Consider the following 7,236-nt stretch of genomic DNA (forward strand, 5'->3'; position numbering starts at 1 on the left):
CTTCTTGATTGTGGTTTTGAGCACCTTTTAAGGGGTGCAGTTTTTAGAATGGTGTCACTTTTGGGTATTTTCTATCATATAGACCCCTCAAAGTGGCTTCAAATGTGATGTGGTCCGTAAAAATAAAATGGTGTTGCAAAAATGAGAAATCGCTGGTCAATTTTTAACCCTTATAACTTCCTAACAAAAAAAAATTTTGGTTCCAAAATTGTGCTGATGTAAAGTAAACATGTGGGAAATGTTACTTATCAAGTTTTGTGTGCCGTATCTCTGATTTAAGGGCATAAAAATTCAAAGTTGGAAAATTGCGAAATTTTCGCCAAATTTCCTTTTTTTTTTTCCACAAATAAATGCAAGTTATTTGAATGAAATTTTACCACTAACATGAAGTACAATATGTCACGAGAAAACAATGTCAGAATCACTGGGATCCATGGAAGCGTTTCAGAGTTACCTCATAAAGGAACAGTGGTCAGAATTGTAAAAATTGGCCCGGTCATGAACGTGCAAACCACCCTTGGGGCTAAGAATGACCGGACTATGATCTGAAATCCCCCTACTACCATGTTCTATATTCACCCACAGTGCCAGACTGCTGGATCCAAATATATAATCTTTGCGCCACAAGGAGAGCTTAGTGGATGAATGGCAAGTATACTTCCTCGTCTCGGGGTGTCGCGTTCTCCATAGATCCAGCCATGCACTACCTTCCATGAACTGTGACAGTTGGGATGTAGCCAGCGGGGGGTCCCTCCCTGAATCCCCATCCCCCTTGTATCCCATCACCCAATCTCAGTTTATCAAGACATTTATTCATGACCAGATTGAAATACCCCATGCAGATGACGTCTGCATCTGGATAGTTCAGGACAAAACTCAATGTCTTTTGGAGAATTGACATTTTAGCTGGGGAGTTATAAATACACAAAATAGCATATTTTCTTGAGTTAATTAGTGCATGCACAAATACGGAACGCCCCTCAGGATCCCTCCGGGCCTCCCTGGCCTCCCACCTAATGTCCTTATGTATCAGTAGTGAAACCCCCCCCCCCCTTGAATAGATGGTATGAAATGCATGAATAAACCATTGTACCCACGGTTTTTGCACACACCACGCTGTGTCTCTGGTCAGGTGTGTCCCAACCAAGGCCACAATATGAGGGCGATATTGCCTAATCCGTGAGAACACCTTAATTTTCTTTCGGGGGGGGGGTTTAATACCCCTCACATTCCAGGTCATGCATATTAGTTCAGAACCCATTTTTGCTTATCTGGATATGATGCATATTAGTGCTCGAGCAAAATTTAGAGACATCACATAGATAACAGGACTGCCGGTCCTGCGACTCTTACCTAAATAACAAATAAAACTAAAACTTTTGAAAAAAAGAGAATAAGAACCTAACAATATAGGAGCAAGGTCCCACACCCCTATCAAAAAGCAAACAAGGGGATACCATCATTGAACACAGTGTCCGGTATTGTTGGTAACTGGATACCTGCCGAGAGAGCCCCAATTAGGCCTTTAGTTGAAGGATTCAGGTTAACAGTAAGCACATTAAATAATCTTTACAAATCTTTATTTTTATATAGCGCTAACATATTCCGCAGCGCTTTACAGTTTGCACACATTATCATCACTGTCCCCGATAGGGAATTTAGATTGTGAGCCCCATCAGTATGTCTTTGAAATGTGGGAGGAAACTGGAGTACCCGGAGGAAACCCACGCAAACACGGGGAGAACATACAAACTCCTTGCAGATGTTGTCCTTGGTGGGATTCGAACCCAGGACTCCAGCGCTGACCACTGATTCCTTTGCAGGGGATTCCTTATGGGACCGCAGCCGCTCAGTCACATCCGCTGGATCTGTGAAAAACACGGAGGTACCACCGTGGACAATCCGGAGCTGGGCCGGATAGATCATTGAATACATAATGTTCCTCTCCCTGAGCCGCTTCTTAATTTCGATGAATTGTGACAGCTGCTTCTGAAGTTCCATGGAAAAATCCGGGAAAATCGAGATCACAGCATTGTCGAACTTGATGGGACTTTTTTGTCGTGCGAGACGCAGAATGGTATCTGTCTTAACAGTTAAGGAGACGTGTCCGGAAAGGTCTAGGCGGGGCTCCCGGACAGCGAATACTGAGGAGAATTTATCCCCCAGAGAGGCCTTGAGCCAGCCCTCCAGAAACTGCTCAGGATGCTGACCTTCTGAGCGTTCCGGCAGACCTATGACACGGATAATATTCCGACGCATTCTGTTCTCCAGATTGTCCGCCTTCTGTTTCCATGCGTTGATAGAGCCTGCCACCTTTGATAACACTCTTGTCTCCACTTCCGTAATGCGTCCCCTCATGGCCTGCATATCTTGACGAAGTCTCCCCACCTCAGGGTAAACGTCCTCTATTTTCCCAGTCAAGGATGTCCTAGTTGGGGAGATGGCCTGCATCAACTGTTCAGACACTTGTTTAAGGGTCAGTTCTTCCTGCTCATTCTCCTCACCCTCAGAGAGACGATTTTTACGCTGAGCTTGTGAAGGGTTATTTCTGAGTGACCGTGCACTTTCAGAGGGGTCGGGTCTGGCAAACTCTTAATTTTTCTGCTGCTGCCGATCCTTTAGATCGATTCATAATCAATGGCAGTGCGGCACACCAGGATAACTCTTGGGTTTCTTCCCCCTCCAATTATAAGCACAGCAGGGATAAAATTTAGTGATTGTGGCCCGGGAGCAGCTTCCATACAAAGGAGGTCACATAAATCAGTGAGGGCGATGCCTGGTATTATATCAATGAGGCTTCCTGTGGGGCGGAGCTAGCCAGCAATGTGAGAGGAAGCAGGACCCAGGAGCTTCAGTCAATTTATCCTCTTACCATCCATTATCCTGAGCCCAGTGGGGTCTGGATGGTCTCAGTCTTCCCCTGGGACCTGCGGTGCTGACAGGCGGTGACCGGGAGATGAACAGCAGTGACCTCTGACATTATGAGGAAGACGCGGCTGGGGGGAGATGAGGAGAGAGGAATTCAAGATGGCGCCGCACTGCAGCGTGGGCTGATAGCCGGGAGATGAGAGGAGGAGGGATAAGGCTGTAGAAATATGCGCGGTCCCCCACCACTGGCTCTCATACACACTGCCAGCAGGTAAAGGCTGGATTAGAGAGAGATGCGGGACAGATGGAGGTAGATGGCTCCCAGGAGACGCAGGGGACATCATAGAGTCTCAGGCTGGGGAGCAGATGCAGGACCCTGTGCTCATACATGGCCACTGCGGAACGGGCTGATAATCCTCCCACCCTCACTGATGTTCTGAATGCTGTATCAAGGGGGTATGCAGCGCTGGACCTGCAGATGAAAGACATTAAAAATGAGCTGAGGAATGTGAGGCAGGACATTAGATCCATAAATGACAACCACTGAGCTGGAGGAGAGACAGTGAGGTGGAAGATGTATTATGGCCTGTCAGAACACGAGTTGAACAATACGACAAAGGTAATAGAAGCAATCAGCCAAGCAGGATGACTTGGAAAATCGGATGCGCTGCAATAATGTACGTACAGTGGGGGTCCTAGAAAAGGCAGAAGGAAATGGCGCTGTGGAATATTTTGAGGATTGTATTCGCAAATTGTTTGGTAATAATGTGCTGTCCCCATTGTTTGCAATAGAAAGAGCCCATAGGGTCCCCACTAAACCTCAGCCGCCTGGGGCACAGCCACGCACTGTCTTGATCCGAATCCTTCATTACATGGATAGAGACGCCATCCTGAGGGAGGCTAGAGATAAGACTGACCTAATAATAAATGGGCAACAAATTTCTTTGTATCTGGATTTGTCCATTGAAGTTCAAAATAAGGGACGGCAATTTCGAGATGTTAAACGCCGGCTGCGATCCTTAAAGGTGCCTTACTCTATGCTGTACCTGGGCAAGCTGTGAGTGGCTGCTATGGAAGCTACCCATTTCTTTGAATCCCCAAGGAATGCACAGGATTGGCTGGATAAGAATGAGAAAACATTATGTAATTCGGTGTCTTGAGTCTGCTTATCCTCGGTGCATGAACTACTTCATAACGGATCTGCGCTGAATGCCTTCTGGGGGTCTGTTTTAGATGCCTCCCTCTGGATTAACTGTTAGCGGAGAAGTGATGGAACTCCCCTTCTCCCCTGTTGTACACTTTAAGTCCGTTCTGGTGGTACATGCGGGCTACAGAGTTACATTTTTGATGGTCTCTTAATCCTTCCTTTTCTTGTTTGAAAAATTTCCCTTTTCTCTCTTCATTTTGAATTACGTCCATGAATATGCGAAAATATCTGGATGACGAGGACAATTTTCCCCCTTTTCAGGAGAGCTGATGGTTAATGGTCTGGACTCTCGTGCTAAGCGGAGAAAAAGACCCCCGGCCTCCAGTACTATGCTTAAATGGGGTTTTGAACTGGTTGGGAAGGGGGGGGTGGGTGTATTGGGAAATGTTTCTATTCTCTGTCAATTGTCTCTTGATGTATGGAGTTATTGCGGCTTCCTCACGCTGTCCTATTGCTTTTATATCTCATAAGTAGGTACTATGGCCTGAAACCTTAAAATATTGACGTGGAATGTCTGTGGCCTGAAAGAGCCGACTAAGCGTAAAGCAGTACTTGATTATGCAAAATCTTCGCAGGCGGAGATGATATGTTTGCAGGAAACGCACATGACAAAGGATAGACTTCAATCTTTGCGTCCTCGATGGGTTGAGCAATGTTTTCATTCCACTTTTTCCACTTATTCTAGAGGAGTGAGTGTGCTGTTTTGAAAAAATACTACATATGTTTGAGGGGCAGATTGAAAGAAACAACACCCGCAGAGACGACAGCGGTGACGGGACAGAAGTCCACACAGTAATGGCGCCAACAGGAAAGTGAGTCTATCAATAGGAGGGGGGGACGCGGGGCCCAATTTTTCCAGGGCACTCACCACATATCCCCTCAATTCCTCAGGATGCAAATCACCGCCCGGTATCGCTGCAGCGATGGAAGCGGGACGCCACCGCTCTCAATGATGGAGTGTGCGTCTAAGATGGCTGGCACCTCGTGCAGGCCCCGCCGCCCGTCCCCGGCCTCTCCAGCCGCCAGCTCACCAGAGCCGTCCTGCGTCCTCCCAGGGGGGTCCCGGTATCCAGAGGCACCGAACGCCGCCGAGTATGTCACGGTAGCAAGGCGTCAGATACAGGAAACAAGCAGGATGATCGGGAGCTCTTACAGCGTGCTTCCTCCTTCCTCGGCTACTTAGCCACGCCCCCCGGGGGCACTCAACTTTTATTAGCTTGCACAAAGACACAAAAAACGCATGAAAAAAACACACTTAAACCTGCGTTTTTGCCACAGCTTCTTTCCTGCCAAGAAATCAGGTTTTTCTGCAGAAATAAAAGCAGCAAAAACGCCGTGTGTGAACTTATTCAGACAATTCTTTAATTCTTTTTTTAAAAGATATACAAAACATCATGTCAACAGAGTGGGTATCCAAAAAAAAAAAAAAATTTGTACTATTGATTGCTCTTCCAAGTAACCAAAAAAGAGAGAAGGAAGCAGGTGCATCTTAAACAAAGCAATCTTTGAGACTATTTTTCAAAAAAGATATGCAAAACATCAGAGGGGAGAGAAATAACAAGTGCCATATTACGCCAGGGAGCACAAGGCAAGAGGCCGAAAACAGCAGAGACCATGGATGCACTAAAGTTTAGCCTATAAATTATGTATGGTTTATATGGAAGACAATACTAGACAGGTACGCCACAATCTCTGTGGACTGATTACTGTATCATATGGATCTTATTACATGATTGGTGTCTTTACTCTCATTCTCTGCTGTTCTCAGCCTCTTGCCTTGTACTCCCTGGTTTAATGTGGAACTTATTTCTATATGTTTTGTATATATTTTTAAAAATAATAGTCTCAGAGTTTTATTTAAGACCCTCCTGCTTTTTTTTTTTTTTTTTTTTTTTTGTTACTTGGAAGAGCAATTAATAGTAAACTTGGATACCCACTCTGTTAACATGATGTAAAATGGAGTTGGAGAATTACAGTCTGAGTTGGCAGAGATCGTTGCTGTGAAAACAGGTAGATAGCAACTAAATCCTGGTATGTTCTTGGCCTCATATGTAAAAATAAGTAGTCCAGGATAACCCCTTTTTAAGTAGGGCTGTGGAGTCGGTGCCCATTTTGGTGGAGTTGGAGTCAGTATGAAATGGAGTGACTTTGACTCCTAAAATATATAATACACTTGCTGAAGAGCCCGGCGTTGCCTGGGCATACTAACCAACTGTGGTTAGTTATAACAAATTATAATGATTATATTGCACATAAAAACATTTCACATCATATATTCAACACTACAGATTTGCAACACAAATTAAACGATTACCCAAGTATTGATAGTATTTTATTTTCAACTCATTCAAGAGCCTTTTGATAAACAACATTTTTGGTTTTTCCTTTCGGTGCAAAGATGAACAGATTTTTGGCAGTTCCAACTCTTGAACAGATCACGTAAAGTTGACCATGAGAAAAGCATGGAGATTGCAAATCGATCCCTACTACTTTCAAGGACTGTCCCTGAGCATTGTTAATGGACATTGCAAATAGCAGTTGAACTGGAAACTGGAGGCGTTTTAAAATCAAAAAACAAATCAGATGGAATGAGTGGGATTCTTGGAATGAAAATGTCCTCTCCTTTGGCACATCCTGTTTCTGAGCCGTGTACCTAATCCTATCCTGTCTGATACTGACTGCTGAGCCGTGTATCTAACCCTATCCTGTCTGATACTGACTGCTGAGCTGTGTACCTAATCCTAGCATGGGTGTTACTGACTGCTCAGCCGTGTATCTAATACTATTCTGTTTGATACTGTGTGCTGAGCTGTGTATCTAATCCTATCCTGTGTGATACTGGGCTCCCCCTGCAGTCTGTGTCAGAGGGGTGGTCTATGTTGGCATGGTAAGTGTTATTTCCAGCTTTACAGAATGACGATAACACCATAGAAATGGTAAGAATAATGGGCCTCAGTTACCACAACTGTCTACAAAGAAAACTGTTGCTGATAGCAACCAATCACAGCTCATTTTTCATCTTTTAAACAGCTCTGGGACAGCGTGGCGAGTTTTCAGTGGCGACTTTTGTGTTTCGACTTTTATGTGGCGAGGTTGGTGTATGTGTTGAAGCACGTGGTAGTGTGTGGCGCATTTTGTGTGTGTGTGTTCATATCCCCGTG

The sequence above is a fragment of the Dendrobates tinctorius genome, unplaced genomic scaffold, assembly GCF_039654945.1.
Source record: "Dendrobates tinctorius isolate UK_male_01 unplaced genomic scaffold, ASM3965494v1 ptg000068l, whole genome shotgun sequence".
NCBI lineage: Eukaryota > Metazoa > Chordata > Amphibia > Anura > Dendrobatidae > Dendrobates > Dendrobates tinctorius.